We start from the raw sequence: 27,866 nt of genomic DNA on the forward strand, positions 1-27,866 counted from the left end.
TAAACTACTAAATTGATTTAAGTAAAAATTGGTAGAGAAAAAGAGCAAGCAAAGTCTAAGAAGTATGTCGAAGTTATAAAATGGAGCCATCAAAAACTTCTTGCAGTTTCAAGTTACATTATCATCTACTTTATTTAAAATGATATATGATACTGTGATTTTGTTATGTCAGAATTGATATATGTAAATCTACATTGACGTTGATATAATCCCGAATAACTAAGTTTTGTTTTAGGCAAGTACTAAAGCTACAAATCCATTTAGATTGATCGTGTTTCTCTCATGGCAGCAAGTTCATGCCTACATTTATTTATTTCCTTTTCCTTTCGTAGTAGAAATCTATATAAAACATCCGGCGACAATTTATCAGCGAACGAGAGGTCCTTTATAAAGTATTTTCGGCGATGTCCTGCGGGTATGTTCGGGTTGTAAGAAAATCCCGACAACCCCCGGTGCCGGATGCATCGTTTCCGCTTAACCGAATGGTGACAACTGCTCATTCAATAATTCCTTTTACCGATCCCGAAATACTTCAGAATCAATTAATTATTAATTAGAAAGATATCGATATGATTATCGAGCACTATTTTTCTGTATAACACACGCCATGTCCTGTTACAGTGGTTACGAAGCCTCGAAACAACTCGCGATAGTTTACATAATTGATGATTCGCATCGATTTGTGAATTATTGGGTTATTGGTCCAAAGTCCAAGTGTAGAGTTATAGTATCGTATTCGAATGTAATATAAAGTCCTTGTAAATTCGGAATCTTGTTATAACACTATAAATTTCAAATTATTTATACTTACGAAGTTTGGAAGCGATACTCTTGTTAAGAGATCACCATTACAGACAGTCGGTACGTACCTGTAACAATCAAAGTTCAGAATATTAACAACCTTGCAAGTTGAACAAAGGAAATTTGATTCATTCCTGCAGTAATTAAGCCGGATTTTCATTAAGAAATAAACTGGCCGTAATATATCAAAATTATAATTATAAATTGTGCTACCCTATTTATTTTCATATCCGTACATCATAATATTGTTCGCGTTTATAGCAATTAAGCTGGATACAGATACACGTGGTCGGAAAAAACGAAAATAACATAAATACAATTAAAAATGTAATATTCGTAAATTATAACCGCAATTATTCAAAATTAATGGTGAAAATAATACTTTGACCGCTACTGTTAATTAAGGGTTTTATTTATTGTTCTTTTAATTATATTTATGTACACCAACGCTTATTCGCAGATGAAGTGTGAGCTAAAGCCACGCATGACCAAAAGCATGACCTTTGATTGGACAATTTATCTTTATCATACAGTGATTGTATGGTGCGGTGCCACTCTCATTTATTCTCAGGCTCATGGTATCCTGTACATATGAATAATCTTTTGTCTAAATTACGTTTTGATAACTCGTAGTATTGGCTTAGTCAGTCAGAACTTATTTACAAATATTATAAACAGGAGTGTTTGTAATATTATTAGCTACTGTAGACGTAGGTACTAGCTGTATATTTTATTTTTATTTTATATTTGTATTTGTAGGTTAAAATCAATGCTTGCTTTAGGTTGCTGTAGGTTTTTAGCAGACTTCAAATAGAAGTAAGTTTTCAATTCGGTTGTATTTTTTATGTTTAAGCAATAAAAAAACATAAAAAACGAACACTTAATAATAGTAAGTGAATTATTGTGTTTTCTTTGAAGCTGAATAATTTCAGACCATTCAAGTTATGTACATGACAACAGATAAGGGATACTATGAGCTTCAATTTATAATCTAAATCTATGCGAATGAAGTCACGTGCGTAGCTAGTATAATAATAAATAATTCACCATGTGCACGAGTCAAATTTCGCTTGACTCCAGCATAAGGAACCGAAATATTCAGTTCGTGTAATATAGTATTTACATAAACTCGACCGTCATTCGAGGTGAGTTAAGGAAATGTTATTTTATACTTTGATACTAGCTACTATAGTCGTGACGGCGTGTACACAGCGAATTTTTCTATTTTTCCTTGATAATAAAACATTTTACCTTTTTAATATTTTATTTTATATACATCACTGATATAATTGTAGCTATGCAAGTTAGTAGAATTAAAGGATTTAATTAAACGTTCTGTTTACATTAATCTTTACGTATTATATATTAATACACAAAAACAGTGAAGGTATCAATTACATTGTATCATTTAATTCTGATATAAATTAAGTATAAAGCTGATAATTTAAGTTATTGTGTTGATATTTGATAAAATTAATTCGACAAAGAACATTCAAAGTATCAAACAATAAAAAAATATTACATTTGTAATATTTTTTTCTATGTGTACATTATAGATTTCTATAATGTTACACATAGTATGACTAGCAGTTAGATATAAAATTTAGTTAAAATCTATTAGTATATTAGCTTCTTAGTTACGAAGTTGTTTACATGAATTTTCATTATTTCTCAATCTCTAGTAACATGATAATAAAGTTTTTTTTTATTTTTTAAGTCCAGGCTATAGATAATTCACTTAGCTTTCTTGTTGTGAACACAGAAAACCCAATTAAATCGGTTCAGAAGTTTATCATTGATACATAAATTAATAAATAAATTAGCAATTCAGATGGATGTTTTTATTTCATTTACTAGTTGTAACTCGCCGATTTGCTCGCATCTATTACGAGTATTCTTACTTTTTTATTGTGAGTATATTTTATATATATACAACGTGGAATATAATCTTTCTGCACCAATCAAACTTCATTCAAATTTTGTGAAATAACAATTCAAACACACACATTCTACTAATGTAGGATTAAACACATTTTCCCATCGTGATATTTAATGTGTTTGTTTAAGCCCTATACAAGCGTGAGTAGGTAAATACACAAATTAAAATTTCAAGACGGTGCTGTACTAATGTTAGTAATACATGGGTCATTTCGAGGTATAACGACTAAATTATTACGAATAGGAATCATTTGTATACTTTCATTTGAGACACAGAAGTATTATTATATATCATATAAGCTGTTAATTGTTTGCTGCTGAACATAGGCCTCTCCTACAAAGGGGGTTTTGCTAGTAGTTGCCACGCTTGGCAGGTGGGTTGGCAATTGCAGTTAGGCTTTGGGAGGTTTTTAGAGGGACGCTACTGCCCATATGTTGACCATTAAGTTCCCTTAGTCGCCTTTTACGACACCCATGCGAAAGGAAGGAGTGGCCCATTCTATGCAGGGACTACACGACAATATTAATATATGTAGCCTGCAAATTGTCCCACTTCTGGGCAAAGGCGTCCTCTTTATATTACCAGATATTACTATGCAAAATGTGTGATCCTTTTTCAAAAGCACAAAAAATGCTTTTTCAAGGATTGAAACATATCTTTGGTGCTACCTATGTTTATAGGCGACGATTATCACTTTCCATCAAGTGGGCCATTAATTAATCAATCTAAACGTCATAAAAAGTTTGTAAATTATAGATTAAGAAAAACATGTAGTTATAATAAAAAGTAAGGTTTGGAGGTTTAATGATCGTAGTGTAACGATCTCTAAAAGAGCCAAAAGCTTAATTTAAAAGTAATGGAAGTACCTAGATACTTCCAATATCTCATTAGAAATATTCAAAAGTTTGTTGTTCGGCGGAATTCAATATGTTGCTGTCTTTATTTATCTACTTGTACCGTGAAGCCATTGGAATAATTGTGAATTTCCGGAAAAACTTAACTCATGAATATCAGTTATTTATATTTTGCTCAACAAGATAGAATTACAATTTATTGAGTGGGATCTATCGTCCATAACCGAGATGAAACAAACCGCAGTCTTTTGAGTCCGGTAATGCGATAGTTTCTTTGACATGATAACGACCCGCCTTCACGAGCTCATATCAACTGAATATATTATATTGTATAGACCCTACGCTTCTACTAGCATTGGGAATATTGAAATATATCAACGGAATTATTTTATTATTCTATTTGATTTTGTGAATATATCTACATAGTTATTTATTCAAATTTTAATATGTATTGCGCATTTCTTTTGTAAATTCACATCATGTGTCGAAAGAAAGAGATACGTTTATCAACCAGAAATATTTTATAAATATTATGTCACATTGGGTCGGTTTCAGACACTCCCGGCAAACCGTCTAAGCTCTTAGAGAGATAAAAACTTTTAATTGGAATTTTTACTAGATTAAAACAATTATTACAACAAAGTTTGTTTGAAGTGGAGCCAAAAAAATATGTGAAATCACAGCGTGAATATTATTAATAATTAATAGAAAGTTAATAAACAGCTTTTTATATAAATAATTCAAAACAGTTTTTTTATATATATAAAAAAAGAAAATTTAATTGTAACCAGAAACGTATGGAAATTGTGAAAGCTGTCGAGAGATTTTTCACCTACCTTCCATATAAAAAAAAACCTTTGAGCTAGCTATTAAATAATTTCCGAGTATCGATTACGGATTTGAGCTATGTGCACAGTATGGTAGCGAGAGGATCGCTATTGTCTTGCGGAATTGGTGACTGCCGGTAACAATGGACGTGTTTGTTGTAGCTCAGCGGTGCGTTCACGACACCGGTACGATCGCTCTACGTTTTGACGTTGGTCGTTTTGTTGCACGGCAGTGCCCACCCCGCTAATCCACTTGTCCATGAAGCTTGCTATGGGTTTATTGCGTTAAGCAACTAATGCGCGCTCGATTGTTTGATTATTTATGATAATCAACGTATCGGAATGGAATTAATTGATATGTACTCATACTACGTATGTATTATGCTTAACGTGGCGTGGATTCAAATTAGGCATTTTAATGTCTCATTTGTTCAGGTACAACAAAATAAAAATGTAACCGATTTTTTTCTAATACTTACTATATACATTCCATACCGACATAAAATTTTACATATTGATATTAGGACGAATCAGTAATTTAAAAAAATCTATGACATTAAGATTGATTTGAACGGATGTAAGCACTGACCTTTTATACCTACTATTTTTAACTAAAGTTGTCTTCCCTTTTTAATCTCAGCGTAAACCTGAATTGCCTAATTGGAAACGTTGACATTGCGAGTTTTATGTGATAATCTTTTTAAAAAAATGACTTAAAAGCGAAGATGAGATCTAATTTAAAAAGCGAGCGCGAATTTTTAATCCTTAACCAAATATCAAGGCGGGGGAAACTGCCGCATTAGCCGCGTCAGTCATCAGCAGAATGAATCATTACTTGAAGAGTGCGCCAGTGGCTCGTGTCAAAGAGCTTGTAGCTCAAAGGTCCTCGTGGCGCCCCCTCCCGCGTACCGCGCGTCTCCGCTCCTCCAGCCCCCGCGCCCGCAAGCAAGGGCTGATTGAAGGGCCACTCTAAAACCTCGGCCACCCGCTCGTTCGCTTACATTCAAGGGTCGAATCTGGATTATAGGGCGCCAAAGTCTACACCTTCATCAGATATGTATAAAATTGTTTGCAGCTCAGCAATTCAAGCGTGGAAAATTGTTTCTTCAGTAATTTCGCCCTATTCAATAGGCAAGGCGAATATTATGTATATTTACGGATTTGCGTGAAACTTGCCTTGTTATTAAAGGTCATGGACGGATGATAAAATTGGAACCTTCATGATACCTATTCTCTTCTCTTTATTACTATATTATTTTTCTGTAATTTAGTTATTCTTCATGAACTTTATGCGAAACTATAGATAGAAACGTTAGAGTATAATTTAATTTTGGCTTTAACTGCTTAAAATGTTAATACATAATTATGTGTTTTAATTAATACGAGTATATGACTCATTATTATTTGAGAATTTTTATTAGTACTGTTCATAATTATACAAGTGAGATATTTAGGATGGATGGATGTGCAGACAACGGCTCTAAACGTATAAACTGACTCACTAATAGACTACGGAACTCTAAAAATGGGTCTAATATATCATAAAGTTATTAAGACATTCTCATATATGGCGCCATCGTACCCAGTCGTTCTCACATATTCGCCAGTACCTTAAGGCGAACTTGTCGTGTAAGTTATTATAAGAGAGGTGCGCCCAGGGAAATGAATGTCGAGTAGCTCGACCCGTTGTCATTCATATTAGCTGCGACGGCTTAAATTTGTAATCATACAGCGTCAATTCATGACCGCACAGCGTGTAAATTGGGAAGTAGATACTCGTATAACCATATCTGCTCGTGTGTATAGTAAAGTTTTAACAGTTACTAGAGGAGTAGCATTATAAATATAATAAAATTAGATTTTCGTAGAAAATAGAAATATATCTTGAAGGAAAAAGCGGTTACATAAATTAAAGGGGGAATAATACAGATATATCTCTTCATATGTGCCAGGTGCACTTTATAACCTCTTTGATAGTTAAATAATAATAAAAAAATATGATCAGTGAAAATTTATTGGTGGTCTACATTTTTAATATTCGTATTTTAGGCATCAAATTTATTATAATGATCTTCCTCTATTTTTAAATCTATTATATAAATTATAAAATTTTATAATATAAAATCATGGCGTATTAAATATATTGTATAGGTATTAGTATATACTAGAAATATGTTTAGGATACCGACGAGAGTTTTTGTTAGATCTCACTTATGAAACATCTACCAGTCATAACTAAATTATACTAATACTTGGAATGAGTAAACCCTGTTTCTGCCTACCCTAATGGGAGACAGGCGTGACAGATATGTATGTATGTATTTATGTATGAGTAAACCCTATGAAATTCATCCGATTAATGTAATAAACTTTATATGAGTTGTCAGATTTTTTCCCTTGGATTCAATTCAAATTTATACCTGACTAGTTTTATTTTTCTGGAGAATGTCGCAACATCGTTTTATAGAGCTGTTGTAGTATATTATGTATATATTTCATATACTTTTAATCTATAGTAAAGTTATTCTCAGTTAGAAGTCTGTAACACTAGTCTGTATAAATCTTAAGGCGGTCGGTGTAGACAGACTCGCGGTCAACAGCGCGACCCCACTCATACATTGTTCACTTTAAAATCACCGGGCGTAAAAGCTTAGCGGGCGGGGACACGGCGCCTTAATAACACTCACGAGCGGCGAAGTCCGTCGTAACACAAAATGATTACACACATAAAGAACCTTATCTCTTTACACTCTGCACCGGTATAAAGCGGTTACAGTCGGGAGTAACCGTTTCGCAACCGCTCGAATGTTTACGCGAATTTTACGCACCAATCTCGACGTCGCCCACGATGCTCTCGGTAGAAATTGAAAACGGAATTATGATGAAATAAAAATGGTGTACAAAATGTCCTGAAACGGCAAGCACTTTCCCCGGCGGGCGCGGTGCAGCCGGATGGCTAGACGGCAGGAAATGTGCGATGTGCCGCCGGAAATCGGCGAATGTGTTCGAATTTTAAGTGAGCTAACGAAAATTGATTCTGCTCAATTTTACGTAAACATGACGAGGCGAGGCTTTGATTGAACTAAATCCGGAACACTGGCGCTACGCCGCGTCCGATGTGCGTATTTGTTGACGCTATGTTGTCGTAGCTACATCACGTCCGACCAACGCGAATACACGATGTCTGCGTATACGTAGCAAGCGCTACGCTCCTATACGCGTAGCAATAGCTGTGAATAGGTCTATATTCATTTTTGTTTTTAATCATAAGTTTTATTACTTATCTAAGATTTATATAAGCCTTTTCGTGAGCTCTTTCATACGTTATTTGTAAAATGGCAATAAGTATACTACTTATTTTTAATATTTATATTTAATAAATAAGTTGTGTTCTTTTTCATTCGAATTCACTTTCGATTGTTGACATCTCATAAAAGCAAGAAAGATATTATATATTCGTATATTTTTTTTATGATATAAAGAAATACGAATTATTATTTACAATACTGCAATTAAGTTCAATCTTGAGTTTGTAAAAAAATACTAGTATATTGTATTAATCGTTTCATTTCTGAATAAACTAAAATACACATTGAAAATGTTTGTGATTCGCTAACAGAAACTTAGTCATACGCAGAATAGTGAGAGAGGAAGTACACAATCTAAAAGCGGCATATAATATTCGAAGTGTGATTTTGTGGAGTGTTGAGCGTGGGCTACAATGAGCTTGCATAACAAGGCGGGCGCCGGCTCGGCTCCGGAGACGCGCCCAATGCTACCATGAGCTACGCTAAACGCGACTGTATTTTCTTCATAATTCAGATTTTAACTGCTACTACAAATTATTTTAATATTTATTTTATGCATTAATTTTTTTGGTTTGAATAAGTATATGAATTATTAAAAAAAATATCTTCAACTTCAATCAGTAATAATCAATTGTGTCATATTATAACATAGTTGTAATGTTAGCAATCGCCTTTAAATGTATTAAAAAGTAACATCATCAGTACGGATAAAGAGGGTTCAAACTTCATAATGCTGTTATAATAATAACATGTTGATTATAACGGCATGGCAACGTATGAGGGGTATCATGGGCGAAACAGTATACTCTGTTATGTCCATGGTACTGCTCATGTCTATAGGCGACGGTTACTACTTTCCATCAAGTGGGCCGTCAGCTTGTTTGCCATTCTAAGATGTATAAAAAAAAATATCTATACACGTAGTAATCATTCAAACTCTTGACAAATGCAACATCTACATTGTAGCATTGTTTCCGGCAAATAAATTTTATGTCATTTCATTTCATTATCACATTGGTTCATTCATTAGTTTCACAAAAGAAGGAGCATATCAATGTGCTATATTTATTTTATTTACTTTCTTTCATCTAGCTGTTTTAAATTGTACTAGTAGTTTTTTGCTATAAATTATAATTCCCGTAATAAAAACTTTTGAACATGCAAATGTTTAGCAACTGCATTTAAAGCTGTTGTATTTAAATAGAACAATTAAAACGCGGTCAAGAGCTCTGCGTAAACATTTTTATTCCTGAACGTTTCACGTTGGTGCATGGCTGGTAAACTGGGTATTTGCATTTTGCAGGTTCGCCGATTCAACCGTCTGATTCTGCACTTCGTTGCAACATGGCAATTAACAAGGAATCAGTCGTCTGGATATATTGAAATAAAGGAAACTTAATTAATGGAGATTTTCGTTACAATCAATACAAACAAACGAACGCATTGTTAACGGTAGGGTTGTCGTCTAATTGTTGATATTAATATGTTTTGTTTTGTGCAGCCAATTGAGTAATTGAGTAAAATATTGCATTATTTTGCAGTATTTCTTAATGCTTTTTATATTGTAACTAAATCTAATGGTCAAGGAATGAGCAATAGCGTCTCTCATTAAACATCCGCGTACCATGCGTGGCAACTGCTAGCAACACCCCCCAATAGTGAGAGGCCTATGTTCAGAAGTGGCCTATAATAGCTGATATCATTATCATCATATGGTAACTAAAAAGAAATATCGTACCTGCGCTCACGTATACTATTCTAGTCTGTGATCAGAGGTTTACAAAAAAAATCTTTCTTAGTGGATGGGTAGAATACATATATGTATTACATTAATCAAGCGCGTTTCAATGAATTCTATGAAATCACGTCTTTAGGTGACGATTATCGCTTTTCATAATTTATAGTTATATGAATTATATATTTATATTAACGAATTGAAATCAAACCGACAAAAATTTGATATTCTATTTCTTTACTTTACAGAGAATGGCAAAAATGTTTATGGCTCACGTAGTGAGAGTCGTAACCGTCGCCTATAGGCATAAACAATACCATGGATGTTCCAAAATTTACCTGGGGTTAGACCCCGCTGGATTACGCCGCTTGTGTTAGAAATTGCACATTCACGCAACGTGCGTAAAAGTTACGTGGCATATTTTTTTTTATTAGGACAGGTAATTTATTTTACTTGTAAACTTTAATTTATAATTATACATTTGGCGGTTTAGTAATTGTAAGTTGTTATATAAATGGTTATTAGTAGGTGGAAATCATTGATCTTACCAGTTGTGCTACTACTTCAGAAGACACTACGCGGCTCAATTTGTAAAATCACTGGCCTTGATATGACGTAGAAGGTGTGGATAAAACATTGCCCGTTTCAATATTATTCAATGGCATTATAATATATTGGATAAATTATAAGATTTTCATAATTCCATATTATTATTAATTCAATTATTTTTCATTGTTACATAATCAATTGATTGTTATTTAAGTACATGTATAATTTAATTGATGCAGAACCAGTTATATAATTTTAAAAACTGAACGAATTTTGATAAAATTTCTATGAGACCAATCTGTAAATATACCTTTTTAAATAATAAAAGGATTTTCCAAATCGGGAAACAAAATAAACGACGGAGTTATGAGGTAACAAATAAACAAAAAAAAAAGAACTGAATTGAGATCTTGCTCCTTTACTGAAGTCGGTTGAAAATTAAAAGGTGCATGAAACCTACTTAATTACATTTCTATAGCTGCCTATTTGGTAATGTATTTTTATACGTAGTTATATAATAGTCTAAGTAGAATAATACATTTTGATTTACCAAAAATAAAAGAGTTAAGATTTGAAAGTCATAAAAAGACTGACTAGTAAAGGTTCGCTTTATTCAATAAAACTTAAAAGCTGATTCCAATCCGATCCGATATAAAACTTTAAATTTCGGGAGTTATTACTATTACATCGATATTACAGACAAAATAACTTTATGATGAAATAATCGTACCGAATAAGGCGAATTACGTATTTTTTTGTGAATTTGTAATGCGATTCGAGACAACAGTAGGGGCGGAACAATATTGGACTTCACTTCAGTAAACATTTTTGATTGAGCGCGTGCAGGTACAGGTTAAATTTTCTTAGAATCGGTGAAAGAATTGTTTATAGTTATTTGCATAAGGGTTACTACATAAATAATGTTTAATGGATTGTTATTGTCGATGTTGTTTTGATTTTTATACTTGCTCGTATTTTAATATGATAATATCGCGGTATGCTGAATGAATTACCGAGATTGAATTCAAGTTTCCAATTATTTGTATTTATGATGTACGCACCTATATTAAATTCAAAATCATAAATAATTCAACATGCCGCGATATCGTCATTTTAAAAATGTGAATCTGTATAAATTGGATCTTTACGTATGTCGATTAATGTATATCAATACAATAATTACAATAATTATGAAATTTGATACTCCTGAAAAATTATTAGTTTCGTTATATTATTTTTTTTACAACACAGAGGGCAAACGAGCGTGCGGCTCACCTGATGGTAAGTGACTACCGCCGCCCATGATCACACACAACACCAGCACAACTGCAGCTGAAAGTTGATTCCAAAGAATGGTTGTGCGTAGAAGAAAGTGCCTTGAAAAACGCACGGTGGAAGACCGCCACTCGTCCAGATGATTAGGATGAAACTTTAGTTTGTGGCGGGTTGTATGGTGGTGAAAATTTTCTTCTTAAAGTGTTATCTCCTATCAGAGGTTGGCGATCATCACGGCGATCTTTACTTTATCCTTCGTTATCTTAAAAAGGGACCTAGTGCTCATTCCGAATCACTGCTTTAGATTTTTTAACCAGGCGGTTCGGCGTCGTCCCTGTCTTTGGTAACTTTGGATTTTTCCTTGCAGCATTATTAGCAGCTGCAGAAAATTTAATTTTCTGTTCCGCATTATGTGTCCCAGATACAGTAACTTAAGGCGCTTTATAGGGTTAAATATTTCTGCCTTTTTTTGTATTCTACCAGAGGGAGACTTTGTACAAAAATCGATTGCTTGGGCACCTCTGTCCCATTCATGTTTCTATCGTCAAACAGTTTTGTTTCGGTTTGAAGGGTGGGATATGGCAGTGAATTTACAGGGTATAGAGGAATAACACTTGAGTCACAAGAAATGGCAACGCATGGGGGGTATTATGGGCGAAATAGTATACTTTGTTTTGTCAATGGTACTGCTCATGTCTATAAGCGACGGTTACCACTTTCCATCATCGTTAGGTTGTTTGCTATTCTAAGTTGCATAAAAAAAGTATTTTTTGCAGAGTAGTCTTGTTACGCACCCGATCCCTCCATGATACCTTTAATATTGTCTTGTAAACCCACATCTCGAATGCTGTATTCTCTTACACATCGTTTCCGTAAGATTTCATGGTTCAACGCCATACAGAAGAATGGAAAAGATATAGCAGCGCACCAAGCGAACACAGGTCGCTATTTTTAGTGATTAGTTGGAAGGTAGACTGTTTTAACTTCATGAACGCATTTCATGTTTGTTCAATGCAGTACTTCATTTCTATACTATGCTCTTCATATTATTGGCTTAATATCCTGGTCAGTTTTGTTTAGTTTGGAGTTACTTGTCTCAGAATGCAATGATACTCATCTATTAATGTTGATAATAACATTATTATAGTAAGCACACAGGAATTTATTCTAGACAGGTGTACATTGAAACAAAATGTACTCTAGGCGATATACTTATGAGAATATCTCGTTTAGTTAATTTGCGTGAAATAGTTAATTGGATGAGTAACTGTTTTCTGTAATTTATTGTAAATTTGGTGTTCTGTAATTTAGCTTTGTCACGGAACAATTAAACTGTTTAGGCTACACATAGTGCAACTACCAATTCATGTAATAAATAAAATAACGGATCATAATACAAAGTGATCAACATAAATCATGTAAATAACGCGAGATCATAAAATTTTAATACATGGATTATGTCTGAAATAATACGAAGGAAGATATAATTAAGATCATACACAGAAACTGTAATTTTGATGCATAAGTGAATGTAATGATAAGTAATAGACTTAAATTTACGTATATTACTTTCATCGCAGGGTGTAAAATCCCTTATTATCTAATAACAAAGTAACTTAACATCAATCTTGATTGCCAACAGCGTATTGGAAGATAGCAGCAATTAAACAGATCATAAAAATAAAGGAGAGCTTCATCTTTAATTATGTCGGCTGGTTTCTTTCCTTATCTCAATTTTATTACAATGACAATACGCAAAGCACGCCTATTAAATTATTTGCAAGAGCACCCAAGCTCGGCGGTAACGCTAAGCCAAAATTACTTATTGTACAAAAAAACATTCCCGCTAAATGGTGTCACATCATCCTTGTTTACTGTTATACGCCAGGGGGCCAGGGAGGCTTCCAAACATAAATCATAATATTCGTAACGAGTGTAAGACGTGCACCGAGAGCCCAGTGAACGCCTCCGCCCGTTCTCTTTATGATTCTGATGTTATCGGTCCCACAACGATGTCTGCCTTTCAAGTGAAATTTAAAACAGTGTGTTCATTTTAATTTTACAATTTTCAACAGCGTCACCTCTGTACGAAAGTGTACCAAGTGCGTGACGCCACCGAATTTTCCTGCTGTTTATTCTGTTTCTTTAGCTTCCGTAAATTATAAATTATGTACTGACCCGTTTCAGTTTATTTTGCTGACCGAGTTTAGTTAGGTGGGTATACTAAGATTGTCATTCCATTCATTTTCCACCTGACATTATGAGTATGTAACCAAATACAGTATGTCCCGTATTTTAGTATATTGTCCTCGGCTACATGTATCTAAAATTCATGCTCTAAATACAGAGCTCCGCGGTTGAGCACACACTCGGTGGGCTTTTATTGCAAACCGCACGAAAGCAATCTTGAAGAACCGTACGTACATGTAGGAATATAGGATTTTTGTTTTTCTACCTTTCCAACGTTATACTACCGCAGAGACGTAGCAGGAAATCTTCTGTATTTTTATAAGCAAAAATCTTTAGAGTGCAGAAGTTTCGCACGAGAGAGATTAAGAAATTAAGGCTTCGTCTAACTCATGAATTTTGAGACGAGGAAGCTTGATTTATCCATACCTATAGTGAATAATTACCTCGATAAAGACATAAACGAATATAATATCATTACTTACAGGTAAAATTTACCCTTCCGAAATGGGTTTTAAGGTAGTAAAGTAGACGGACTAATCGTCGAGCAGACGGAGATATATAAAATAATGCGTACCATTGAAATACCCCATTAAATCGTGCGATTTAGCTCGCTGGAGCAGCTTCGGGTAAATTAAGCAAATTAAGAGCTTGCTCCTGAGACAGTAATTACTGCGCGTCTATACTTGGCCACCAACCAACAGCAACCCACTTAGCTCTCCACATACACCCTCCGATTTATGGAGGGTTCCGATTTTCCGATTTGCGAACTAACTCAATTGGCGCAAACCCCATGGGCTATGGATTATGAACGTTATTAAAGTGTGTATGACGGGACTTGTTTTTTTTTAATGTAACTATGTACAATATTGTTTTAGACAGATGAGTAAATACTTTGAAACTACTTTTTGATTAATGTAACAATTGTATTAAATTGCAGGTAATATTTATAATAATAATTTAATTATAGTTAATAAACCGGGTTTTTTATTCAATTATTATTATAATTGTAGGTATTAAAAATACTATATTTTTTTTTAGATTTATAGATATAAAATCACGCTAGATCTCTTATGGGGCAGACAATGATATAATTGCTTGGTATTTGCAATTATATATTAGTACGCTTAAGTTTTTCTAATTCTATAATTGATATAGTAAAATTTATTAACCAAACACAAAAATGGGTCTTAGGTTATTATTAATTTAAATAAATATTATAAAGATTGAATAAATTATATGGACTAAAATAAAAAATATACATTTACAAATACAATTATTTAAATTAAAAAAAATATATATATATAAGGCAAAAAGCCCGTTCTCGGCGCAACGTCCAAATATGAAGTTAAAAGAATGAAATAATGGAATAAATGATATGATGGCACGTTATCAAGTAAAACAGCTGTAGTGCAGGCGTGTGGGCGGGCGGCGCGGCGCTTCGGCGGGCCTATCGACTCGCCCCGCGCGTGCACTTACTCACCTCAAGGTCACCGTCGACGGCACCACCCGTACTCTTGCCCGGCCCTACTGACGAACCCTTAGACTCAACCCATTTTATATTACAACTGATTACTTTAAAAAATTAAGTAACCCTCGTCCTTCCGACACATTTTCCCGGGTGGGCGACCGGCACCCTTAGCGTCCCTGAGAAAACTGACGGACGTCGCCGGCCCTCGACGCATTATATAGCCGACAGTGGGGCGGGGCGCCGGCGCGAGTTGCGCCGTCGATTCGCGAACTCGATAAATAAATTAATTAAAAGTGCAAGTGAGTGATCGCGGCGTGCAGCCGACCTGCGAACTCGACTGGGGCTTCCTCTTAATTGGAATTTCAGACGCACAGGATACTTGGCGAAAGCCTGGATTGTTTTCTAGCTTGCGATTTATGAGCGCCTTGTTAGAGGACGTCATAACGGAAATTTTACCAAGCGTAGTCGATATTGAAGATGATTTATAGGAACGATAACAGACAATTGCATTAATCAACTTTCTTATGAACAATTCAAGCGCATTGTGATGAGCGAAATATCATCTTGATAGAGTTTTCTTTGAGTCGTTCGGGCAGGTGTTACCAACTCCTAATACTTTTGCAATAAAACAGTAATTGCACAGAGCTTACTTGTGTTTTGGATTGAAATGGAACAGTTAGTGTGTTACATTATCCTAATACTCGTACACTGCTGTTGTCATGAACTTGAACAGATGAATTTTCTCTCTATGTTGCTTCTTATGGATTTTCCTTTAGATTCCACAGCACGATTAGCTCTTCTAAAAGATCGTTACAACTATCTGACTCATCTCCCTTCCAATAACATACTCGTGGCAGAGATAATAAACATTACAAAATCTGTAAACCTCAAACCAATAAGTAAGGTAAGGAGAGTTCACGAATTAGTTCATCGATCAGCCTTCACAAATAAAGGTGTGAGATAGCGAAGGTATTGTATGATATTCTCGTAGATACGAGTAGGTAGTGTATTGACCGATGAAGCGTGATGCAGTATATAATATATCAAAAATCATATATATATATATATATATATATATATATATATATATATATATATATATATATATATATATATATATATATATATATATATATATATATATATATATTTGTTTATAATGTTGGAGTTGAAAGGCAATGTTAATCTCATTAAATAGCCGCTTTGCTGGCTTCCGTTTTCTGTGAATTATATATACATAATCCCATTGATATTATACGTGTCAAAGTTTATAAAGATGTTTGGATCTGTATTTCTCAATTACGTTTCAACGATACATAAACAAAATATTAAACACTAATAACAGGCTTCAAATAATAGATGCGTACTTGCAAAAAATTAATTTAAACATAAATAAACAAATACTTGTTTCTATACTATTTTGATTAATTAAGTATTCTACATTATAAACAATATTAGCAAATTTTAGATTGCAAATAGTTTTAAAGAAAATATTTAGTTTATTTTTTTATTCATTAAATCAATCAGTGGAGTTTTTTTTATGGTATTAATGGTTACATTTTTATTTTTTATATAGAATATTTTTTTTGTGCTAATAAGAATTCTAAATATTGTATACTGACGTGGTTAAATACTAACAGCGTCTAAATATAGAAATCTCAGAATACAGTAAAGCATTAACCCGAAGCACCCATCTTGCGTTGCCATTCTACTAAGAACTAAGGTTATGCTTTTGTATCATGCAAATTTAATGTCATATTTCATTTTTCAAACCGAAACGCAACCATGTAAATACAGCTGCATATTAATAGTCTGCTCTTATCTTTGACATTACCTCACCATGTCACTGTTCGGAAAGGATTCCTTTAATTCTGCGAAGAGTTCGCAGCGTAATAATCCTTAACTTGGGTTGGCTGTTGTATCTTATTGTGTTTGTATGGTATCCATTTATCTAACTTTATTACCTTACCGATTTGCCGCAAATAATGTAGCATCATTCTGATATGCGCGTAGAAGGCTGCTGTTAATTCACTTCTAGTTTGGGACAGCTCTGCTTTCACTTACAAACTTTTGAAATCCAATAATCTACTATTTGTTTTGACGCAACATAATACTGATTTTGGTGGTCAGCGATGTCACGGAGTATATTTAACTTTATTTCTATTAATTCGTGAGAACAAACACTGCAGTGAAAAAGAAATATAAGAAAACAAAACCTTTCTCTATTTCGAACATGGAGTAAATATTAACATTTAAAATACAAATAAGTTGAAATTAAAGTTACCAACTTCAAATAAAGTGCTGATATTCTTATTAAATATATCTACGTATAGGTATTCAAACAAAGTTTGTTTTTTATTGCTTTTATAACGCTTGCATTACATAAATATTGAACTGAACTGAATAAAATATTACGAACTAAGTTCATGGAAAATGTTAAGTAGACACACACACACACACAGTGATAATAACACTTCTATTCGTATCGTATAGTACAAAGATTGAGTACCTATTCTTACTAATCGCTTGTGGCTGAGCTGGGATATGCCCTAAGATGTTTGTTGATTGGTTATTCATAACACAAAGTATCCTAGCATAAAGATCAGGTGATTTGTGTAATATTGTGTCACTTATTATTATTACAAATATTATAAATGGAAAAATGAGTTGAGTTGTTTATTACTCTATCTATATAATATCTCTTGGAGCTTTGAGAGCTTAACAAATTGTCATGAATTTTGACATATAATAAGAATTGGCATGGCAGAAAGAGAATGCTACAGGTCCTAAATGTATATCCTAAATGTATGAAAAAGGACATAGTTTACTTTTATTCTGGTTAAGCGGATAAACTCATACTTATTGTACGTTACTTCGTATGTATGTATTTCAGAAGTATGAAAACCAGTGAAGTAGATTACAGTTTTTAAGTGAAGCTTTTGAAATGATGATGATGATGCATGAAATATAAATGTGAAAACCGCATTCAATTTGGTGCAATAGTTTTTGCATAATGTCAGTGACAAAAATATAGACAGACAGACAGTCAAAATTTATTTCGGTTTCTATTGCTCTTATTTGTGAGTTCCTTCGCTATAGTATATCTAAGTAAATTAACATTTCCTTATCCATACTGAAACATGCAGAATATGTTGTATATCTCAAAAACTACATGATTGATAGTCATACTAAATAAAGGCCATGTAGGGTTGTAGGGTCTAATCGTTTGGTTTCAACGTCGTATAGATTGGGCGATCACGTCGTTTACTTTGGCTGCGCGGTGATAGGGTGTGTACCATCGCTATGAACGGTATCTCCGTTATTTCATGTAAAAGGACACTTGGTGGAATCAACGCCAGTCTAGTATTGTTACTTTTTCAGTAATTTGTGAATAACGTATCAAATTATATGTGTTTAGTGCTATACAGTAAGATATTTAACGTAATCAATTCTTTACGACTATTGTAATTGGGTCTCACATTTGTTTACCTAGAAATAAATTTTATATTACAAAAAACTAAAAAAATATATTTAATATTCTGGAAAAAAGAATCTGTATTTGTACCAACTGCACTACACAGAACAAGACATGTATTATTGTGTAGTGCCATTGGCACAAATATATATTTATCTTTTTTCGAGATTTTTTTTAGTTTTTAAATCTAGAAATATTTTTTTAATATAAAAAGTATTTTTAGGAAAACAATTTTTTGAGGACCTATTAATAAATACACTAGTAACTACTACTACAAAGAACACTAGTTTTAAGATGTGGATTATGTTATTTAATATACTGTGTATTTTATATATTAATAAACTGCTAGTTCTAAAAACTGTTAAATAATATCTATGAATAAATAAACTATTATTGTAATTTTATAATACAGATATGGATATGACGTCTTGTTGTAGGCGGAGTCACGTTGAAGGATATTTAGAAAAGAATACATCAGTTACATTATATATACTATTATACTTAGTTATTATCTTTGTAAAAGGAACACTTTGGTTGGTTATAAAATTATTAACGTTATTTTGAACTATTCATCGTTGGCTACTGAATTAGTTTTTGTCAAATTCCTTCACAAAGTTTAATCCTCAGCTACCTGCATCTATTGTGTTTTTGCAACATTTTACGCTCTTTTTTATATCAAGAATAAGTTATTTGAAAAAACAAATACTTTAATTATTTGTTTTCATAATTACCACAAAATCAATAGTGTGTTTTGTTATTCATTGACCGTAAAGGTAAATTTAAATAATAATAAATTTGAGAATTATAAATAAAAATTCGAATTATATAAATTTTTACATCCTTTACAATTATGGATGTAGTCATGTGGTTTTGATGTAGTTAGTTTTATTTATTCACCATCTTATTATTACTCTAATATGAAGTATACCCCATATTACACTGTCAAATATATACGATAATATATGAGTCATAAACAAGTACAGGGTACAAGTGATCTCATTCACGTTATTTCTAGTTACATATATAAGTTATTGTAAAACTTTTTACTGACAATAAAATTGCATATAAAGCTATTGGTGCTTCATAAATTTATATAGAATCTTATATAATATAATTCTATATATTTGTAATAATAATGTAATAATTATATACACTATATATGCTATTAAATGTTTTATTAGGTATTTAGAGGGAGCGAGAAATCAGAACCAATGCCTAATTGTGACTGATTCATTAGTGCGTAACCGATTGAGTTTCCTAGTGACGGCTTATCTGAAACTATGTAGACTATTGCAGATAAACTGATAGACAAGGCTGTTTGATAAATTCTATACAAAATAGTAGAATAAAAGGTCTAGTACAAGGGATTCATTTAAAACTTATGTTTATTTTTAAAGATTTTAACATTTTATGAACTTACTGTGTTTGTCGTGTCCGATAAATTCCTCGTTATACGTATACGTGTAGAGACATAAGAATTTTTTTTAATGGGTGAAAATGGTATGGTATACCAGCCTGAGCTATTAGTATACACTGGCCGGGTGCTAGTGAAAGGTGATAGGTGAGGTTGAAAAGGCAGGTCAGTTAGCCCATCGTGACGAATTTAACAATAAATTAGTCTAGGGAGAACTGCGTGGAGGTCGATAGGACATATTGATAGCAATGGGGACTAACCTCCCCATTACTAACAATCCCTTTTCCCCGACATGAAACATCCTGATGGTCCATATTTATCACTAAATAATAATTTTATATCAACATCTAATTTTAATTTTTTTTATCTTATTGTTATATTATATTTGTCTTATTGTTGTCTTATATACCATATTTATTGGAATATGATTTTCATATTTTAATAATGTTTCTATAACAATTCGCAGTTGTGTAGTATATTGCCAAGTTATTTCACGTTATAATTGTATGACAAAATTATCGAATAACTACCATGATAAAAAATATTGTCAATAAACTAAAATAATCAGAGAGACGGTGACGACCGTACCTATTCTTATGACGCTGGAAGGTATAGGTACGGTCGCTACCTACGGTAACGTCGGATTTAAATAATATCTATGCTTGGAGAAATATTTTGTTAAGCGTAGGTAGTGTTCAACACAACTATAGTACAGGTAATCTATTTTTTTTATGCTGCTTAGAATGGCAAACAAGCTGACGGCCCACTTGATGGAAAGTGATAACCGTCGCCTATAGACATGAGCAGTACCATGGACACAACAGAGTTTAGTGTTTCGCCCATAATACCCCCCATGTATTGCCATTCCTGAGGACTCAGGTGTTCCGTGTTATTCCTCTGTACCCTGTAAATTCAATAATACTAACAAGTCGATCAAACCCATGTATACTCAATTATGCCATATTATTGTTATTATTATATATATTTAATTCTAATAACAATGTTTCTTTTCTTAAAATTTACAATTGGAATGGTATTTTCAGACAACTTGACAAAGTAGAAAGATGACCTTCATATCATTCAAATGAATAAAATGTATGTAGTACATTATAATTTAACGTTTTCGGCATCTATTAATACGTATAATATAATACTATACTCTATGACATAATTTACCTGCTCAAAAAACGGCAGTTGAAATATTAAATAATTATACGAGGGCCTAGTTTAACATAATACACTTCAGTAGTAGCGATGGGTAATATATATTAATATTCATATATTGTAGTTACAATATCTATATATTATAATAAAAAATATGTCAAATATTGGTTGTCCAATATATGTATAATATTGAAATGAAGCGTTGAAACTATCTTCTTACTTCTTTTAACTTCGACTGAAACAAATGGAGATATCCAACTGGTATAGGCAATATCGAAATGGGTGATGACCTTTTTTTCGCCGTCAATGTCCAAAGGAACTCAATATATACATAGATGTTAGAGCGATACCATGTCATTCAATAGGTAAAGTCAGATAATAATACAATCTATAACATAACAAAAATGTACTAACTACCTCTCTGGACGCGATACGTAATTTCAGCACTCCATTCATGAGCCCGGATAGCTCAGTCGGTAGAGCATTGGACTTTTAATCCAAGGGTCCAGGGTTCAAGTCCCTGTTCGGGCGGCCAAACTTTTTGTGAATTTTAAAATTTTTGCAGTTTATAATTTTATGTTATTTAAACTTAATTACTAACAGCTTTTTAATTTTAATAATAATTAGTTCTTTAATAACTTTAATTATTCGAGTTATTAGACTAAATATAAAAAAAATATTTTTTTGTAAAATTTAAAAAGTAACTTTTTTTCGAGCAATAATAAGACAGCATAGTAAAAAATGGTTTTGTCTATAACCCCTAACCTGTTATGTTAGTCAGCATTATAATACTGCGTAATATGTATAAATATTTAGGTACTGCTAATTTTTAGTGTATTAGCCATTTTCGAGTGGTTTTTTAATATACGAAAATAATCTTACAGTTCTGCATAGACGTATATAAGGAGGGGAAAGAGGTGGCGGGTTGTCCACCCCAAAAATGTCCGATGCCCTACCTCCGGGTTCTAGCGAAGCTTCGCAAAAATATGTCTAAGAATACACACGTGCTTTTTTCAGGCGTCAGGCCCCCTCTGGAAAATAACCTTAACTACGCCAATGCTCTGAATTGTGTGGTTTCAAAGAGAATTAATAGTGTCTAGCATTCCCTTTCAGACATTTAAAACATGAAATAATATTAAACCAATAAATTTTACTGTGATGAATGCACAGTTTAAAAAAATAAAGGAAAAAAAAACCGGTTAAACACTTTTAAGTTTAGTATTTTTTTTATACAACTTAGAATGGCAAACAACAACTTAGACGGCTCACCTGATGGAAAGTGGTAACCGTCGCCTATAGACATGAGCAGTACCATGGACATTACAGAGTATACTGTTTCGCCCATGATACCCCCTATGCGTTGCCATTTCTGAGAACTCAGGTGTTATTCCTCTGTACCCTGTAAATTCACGTCATATCCCACCCTTCAAACCGAAACATAGCCATGCAAACCCAACTGCTTTACGGTTGAAACACGAATGGCACAGAGGTACCCAAGCAAACGACTTTTGTACAAAGTCTCCCTCTGGTATCTGGTCAAAGTATCCCAATAGCGAAGCGTAAATGGCTTGCAGAATTAGGGAAATGAGTATTCCCTAATAAAAAAAAATAGCTAAGGCATTGTATTATCTATGAGTGTCATATTATCTGTGGTTAGACTATATCATAGAATATAGAACACTAGTTCTATATATATTCCTCATGATTCCTCATTTAGATGATATAATTAATACTAATTATTTAAAACTGACAACGGAATTTGTATTTTGGGTTTGTAATGGATAAATAAAAAAAAAATATCGATTTAAATTATTCTTTTACCTTTAAAAAGCTGCATAAGCGAAACAAGGAGGTTCTCAATTCGGTTGAATTTTTCGTTTGTTACTTCATTAGTTATAAACGGATTTGTAAATTTTTTTTTTTATCTGCAAGATTATATTTACAAATTGGTCGTATAGAAATTTTATCAAAATCAAAAAACTAGTTATTACGAGATAAAAACAAGGCTGCTGTGTTTACATACATACATACATACATATCTGTCACGCCTGTCTCCCATTAGGGTAGGCAGAAACAATGGAACGCCAAATGCTTCGATTCAAACAAACCTCTTTCGCTTCTTCCACATTCATCAATCTATGCTGTGTTTTTATCTTGTAATAACTAGTTTTGCCAATTTTGTCTTATGAAACACAATCTTAATATTATTTTAAATATAGAATTTACCTAATTGAAATAAAACATAATATAATTGTGTTACTTCAAGTGAAAATTGTTAAAGCTTTATGTAGTGACTATTTCGGTAAGTTTAAAGTAATTAGTTACGTGTTAAATTATGGTTTCAGAAAATGTGATAAATGTCAGAAATTGTTTTTCTTATCAATTATGTATTTAAAAATTGTTTATAAATAAAGAACCGTTTCAATAAACTATTTGTAAATGTTAATACTGTATAGTTATAAAAATTTGATTATCTAGAATCTCAAATTAAAGTAAAAGAGAATTTTTTTTTTGTTTATAAAGTATAATGGCGATATTAATTGAATAGTCTATATATACCAGTAATTAAAATTAATCTAAAAAAAACCAAAACAATATGATATTCTTCGCTTATTCCCGGTTTTCCGGAGTCACTCTTAATTTCAGAACACTAAAGCGAGCCTCTGTGGCCTAATGGATAAGGCACCGGCCTCCTAAGCCGGGGATTGCGGGTTCGAGTCCCGCCAGAGGTATATTTGATTTGTACATTTTTTTTCTCTGTTATCAATAAGCTACTAACAAAATTTTATTTATATAAACAGTTATAACATTTTTATAATAATAGTATATTTTGTTCAGGTAATAGCCATTTTTATACTTTAATCATAAAATTAGTCGCTGAACTTTGTAATATAGTAATATAATACGATGAAAATTGCTTTCTGTTTGTTTTCCTTGAAAGCATAGACGACATTACGGAAACAAATTGAGCTCGATAAGTTAATCTGATAGATTTGACAGTTGCTTCGACAGTTGCGTGGGAAATTGCTTTTTTATTATGGTCAATATGAGTCTTAAAAAAATATACAAGTAGGTAAGAACATATGTCGAAATGAATTACCTATATACATAATGAATAAAAAGCTTATTTTATTTATTTATTCTATTCGCCACTAGATGGCAATAACGTAACTATGTGTACATAGCTTCGATAATGTCCACTTTCCGCTGCGTAATTATGTGTGCTATATATTCAATAAACGCAATACTGTGAAGAAATAATCACTACAATTTTTTAAAATTGCAATTTTATAATATGATATATTATTATTATTATCATCTGATGACAATAATATAAAATATTGTTTAGACATTACACTTTTAAATTTTAATAATTTAATTGTCAAGTACATGCACATAAATCATTTATTATGTAAAAAAGTTAAATATTTGTAACTATTTATCTACTTAATATCTATTGATTAAACTAAGGACGAAGCCACGTGGGCTACTAAATATAGGAAGCCATAAACTAAATAAGATTTGCGGCTTAATTGCCGTTTTTTACTTCGGCACATGTAATAGGTATATAATTTTAATATTGTCTGTTTACTACATTCAATATACGCATAATAAGCTCTTTATTACGTCGTACAGTCGCAATAAAGAGCAATAGAAATTGTGAAATGCCTTCAATATTGAAATGTCGACCCAGTTCGTGTGGCCACGGGGGGCCACAGCGGGGTGCGGGGTGAGGGTGTGCCGGAAGAGCTGTGGGGTGGCTCAAGTCACTACAATTAATAAATAGCTCGTCATCTATTTTATTACCAAGAATAACCGATCCCCGTTTTCGCACATTAGAGTTTTTACTCTACGAAGCTTTGTAGAAAGAAACGCTTTGAATTCTTCTATTCGCAGTTCATTTATTAAGTCATTTTACATAACATTACACTAAATATCTAGTTTTGACATTAATATGGAGTACAACATCAATATTTTAATTATTTTTGTACTAATACCATCTTTGCTAACTATAAGGACATATAATACAAGATGAATTATTATTAAATAACTCTTCAATAATAAGATAACCCGACTTTAATTTATACTTTATTTAAAAAATATAGATATTTTATTCAATTTGTCACAATTTTAGGTTCATTATATATTTTTTCAAGCATAAAGATATTGTGTTATTTAATAACAAATCTATTGTTGATAATTCATAAAGTTTTATTTCGGATAATGGTAGGTAGTTTTCATATTATCTATTTTTAGCGTGAAATAAATAACAACACATTTTCTTGTTTATCCTAACGAAACAAAACAATCTATTTAACGTGGCTGTGTACGGAAAAGGTAAAAAGTCAACTCAGGGCATTCACTAACATGAAAGACAAATATCTCAATTCTCATAGTGGGCGGCATTATTATCATAGTAGTGTACTATTAGTTAGTTTTAAATCTCGAACATGAATTTAAATATATGCAGCTATTCCGATTTATAGGCGACAGTAACTTTTCATCAGACAAGGTGCTTGTTTGTTTGTCGTTTATAGCAAATTGGAAAAGTAAGTTGTGAATCTTACATTGAAGTAATTTGCATACATAAATAAACCTACGCAAGTATGTATTAGTTTCAATTTCATATTGTTTTCTAGTGTTGAGTCGAGTGGCGATGACAGCGCTATGCGCGGCGGGTGGCCGAAACGTGCCTGTCACAGCTGTCAGATACATTGCAAAATGATTGCAAACAATACCGTTCATGTAATAACTACCACTCCGGGTGTCAGAACCATAACATATTCGTTTTCTGTATAAGTTATCAAACGCAACAAGTGACATACGTAAAAATGACATCGCTTTTCAATTTTTATATTTAGTATTATAATTTATTTATTTTCTAATATAATAAGTAAAAGTGAATATTTTTTACTACTGCGAGTGGGTAACAAACAGAAAGATCACCTGATAGATATGATATTAAATATTATGTGTATATGCAGGTGATTCAGAATAATTTCTTAAGTCATGGAAGTCTATGTTCAACAATTATGTGAGTAAAATTTAATGAAATACTTATAAATAATTAAAATAAAATTGTTATTTTTAGGCGCCCCCAATAGATCTTAGTACAGCCCCATCTTAAGTAACTACGAAAATATTCATAACAATGTGAAACTATAAAAGGTTATAGGTATAAGTAATAAATAATATCTAATATTATTTATCTGGTACTTACTATACTTAATTAACTATATTAAAGAAATCGACGAATTTTGTTACTAGTTACTAGATATTATAGTTGGGACTTGTCCATACTGGCGCCATTTCTCGTAAACCGACCGCTAGATGGCGATGCTCGTTTTATTAGCTGTTTGCACAACAAGCTGTAATAGAGGACTACAATATTGACAGACCATTAATTCGACAGGAAATTGTGCTGAAGCCGCGTTTGGTGCAGGTGATTGTGAACTTTTCAAATTATCCGCGTGTTTCATGGTTGTTTCTACTTCAAATAGACTAGCGAAGTAATTTTTTTATTCTTAGACTATAAAGTTGAACAAACTGTACAAAATACATATAAACTTGGGATTCAACCATTTGTGATCTAATCTAACGTACATATGGGTTGAAAGATACTATATGTATGTATGTATATAAGTAGATCTTCAAAAAAGAAGTAGAGGCTTTTTCGGAGGAAGCAACAGGTACATAATGTAATAAATGGTATTGCAGGCAATCACAGAATATGGTAACTGCTTACTACAAGGTGGATTGTATGCCTGTTTGCTACCTGAGTGGTATAAAAAATTTAAAAAAATTAACTGTTAAAAAATTGATCAACGCTGTAAAAGAATAAAATTTAACTAATTTTAACGCCTAATTTTACATTTTCGAGATGACATTAGTAGCTAATCTCGTCTATTTATACTATATAATGATTATTATAGACACAAATAATATACGATAGTGAATATATTAGTTAAATATATATTACCTATACATAATTCATTGAACCTTATTTTCGTGACCATCGATAAATATGATATGCTAGTGTGATCTAATAATTTCCAATAACATTTTCCTTGTTTATACGAAACTCTAAATAAATGCCCTCGGGTCGGACGTACCTCGGGCGTCGCGCATCGGAGCGACGTATTCTTTTAATTAAGCCACGCGGAAAGCGTCGTAACTTTTATGAGGTCTGTGATTTAACTATTATTTGTCATCAATTTTATGTGCTCCTAAAACAAATAGTAGATGCTGATGGGAATGTACCGAATCAAATAAAATATTTTAAAGCTCTACAGTTTACTGCTGAAAGTAGTAGGTATATTAGGTATCTTTAAACGTAAGGAATATTTAATAAATATACGTATTTTCTTTAAAACATGTACTTATTGAAAAATATGTTTAGTTAATTCACCAATAATATAATATGATATTTAAAGTAGTTATATTTAAGTTATTTACTACTTTTCTCAACCGACTTCGAAAAGAAAGCGATTCTCTATCCGGTCGTATTATATTTGTTATCTCAGCATTCCATCTTATCTAAACAGAGTTTTTTCTTTATTTTCTTTTTTTCTTTGAAAGAATATACTTTCAGATTGGTCCCATAGATATTTTATCAAAATTAGTTTAGTAGTTTAAATCAAAATCATTGGTTTTGCTACGACTAAAGTTGGTGTTTTGTTTGAAATCATATTTAAAATATACATTACCAATAATAGATAATAAACATAATGTACATTAATTTTATTGATTGTCATTAGATACCAAAACAGTATTCATTATCTGGTTTCCTAAGAACAAAAATAGCTATTTAATGGATAACCAAAGTTTTACTATTTTAGTACTTATACTGTGGTTATACCTCATATT

General features: G+C 32.3%; 1 protein-coding gene, 1 long non-coding RNA gene and 2 other non-coding genes across 5 annotated transcripts in view; 3 read left to right on the forward strand and 1 right to left on the reverse strand.

Moving 5' to 3' along the window:
- Positions 1-10,041, forward strand: part of LOC128201221 (uncharacterized) — a 57,968-nt gene extending 47,927 nt beyond the window's left edge. The window contains exons 2-3 of the long non-coding RNA XR_008253120.1: positions 9,033-9,181; positions 9,713-10,041. This is a non-coding gene — a long non-coding RNA (uncharacterized LOC128201221). The remainder of the gene's footprint in view (positions 1-9,032; positions 9,182-9,712) is intronic.
- LOC113520797 (matrix metalloproteinase-14-like) overlaps positions 1-27,866 on the reverse strand; it is a 198,657-nt gene that overhangs the window by 98,572 nt on the left and 72,219 nt on the right. The gene's annotated exons all lie outside the window — the stretch shown is intronic.
- Trnak-uuu (transfer RNA lysine (anticodon UUU)) lies at positions 21,458-21,530 on the forward strand. Its single transcript has one exon. It is a non-coding gene; the product is annotated as a tRNA-Lys (tRNA).
- Positions 23,659-23,731, forward strand: Trnar-ccu (transfer RNA arginine (anticodon CCU)). The gene has a single exon. It is a non-coding gene; the product is annotated as a tRNA-Arg (tRNA).

The sequence above is a fragment of the Galleria mellonella genome, unplaced genomic scaffold, assembly GCF_026898425.1.
Source record: "Galleria mellonella isolate WM207_F2 unplaced genomic scaffold, CSIRO_AGI_GalMel_v1 utg36, whole genome shotgun sequence".
Classification (NCBI taxonomy): domain Eukaryota; kingdom Metazoa; phylum Arthropoda; class Insecta; order Lepidoptera; family Pyralidae; genus Galleria; species Galleria mellonella.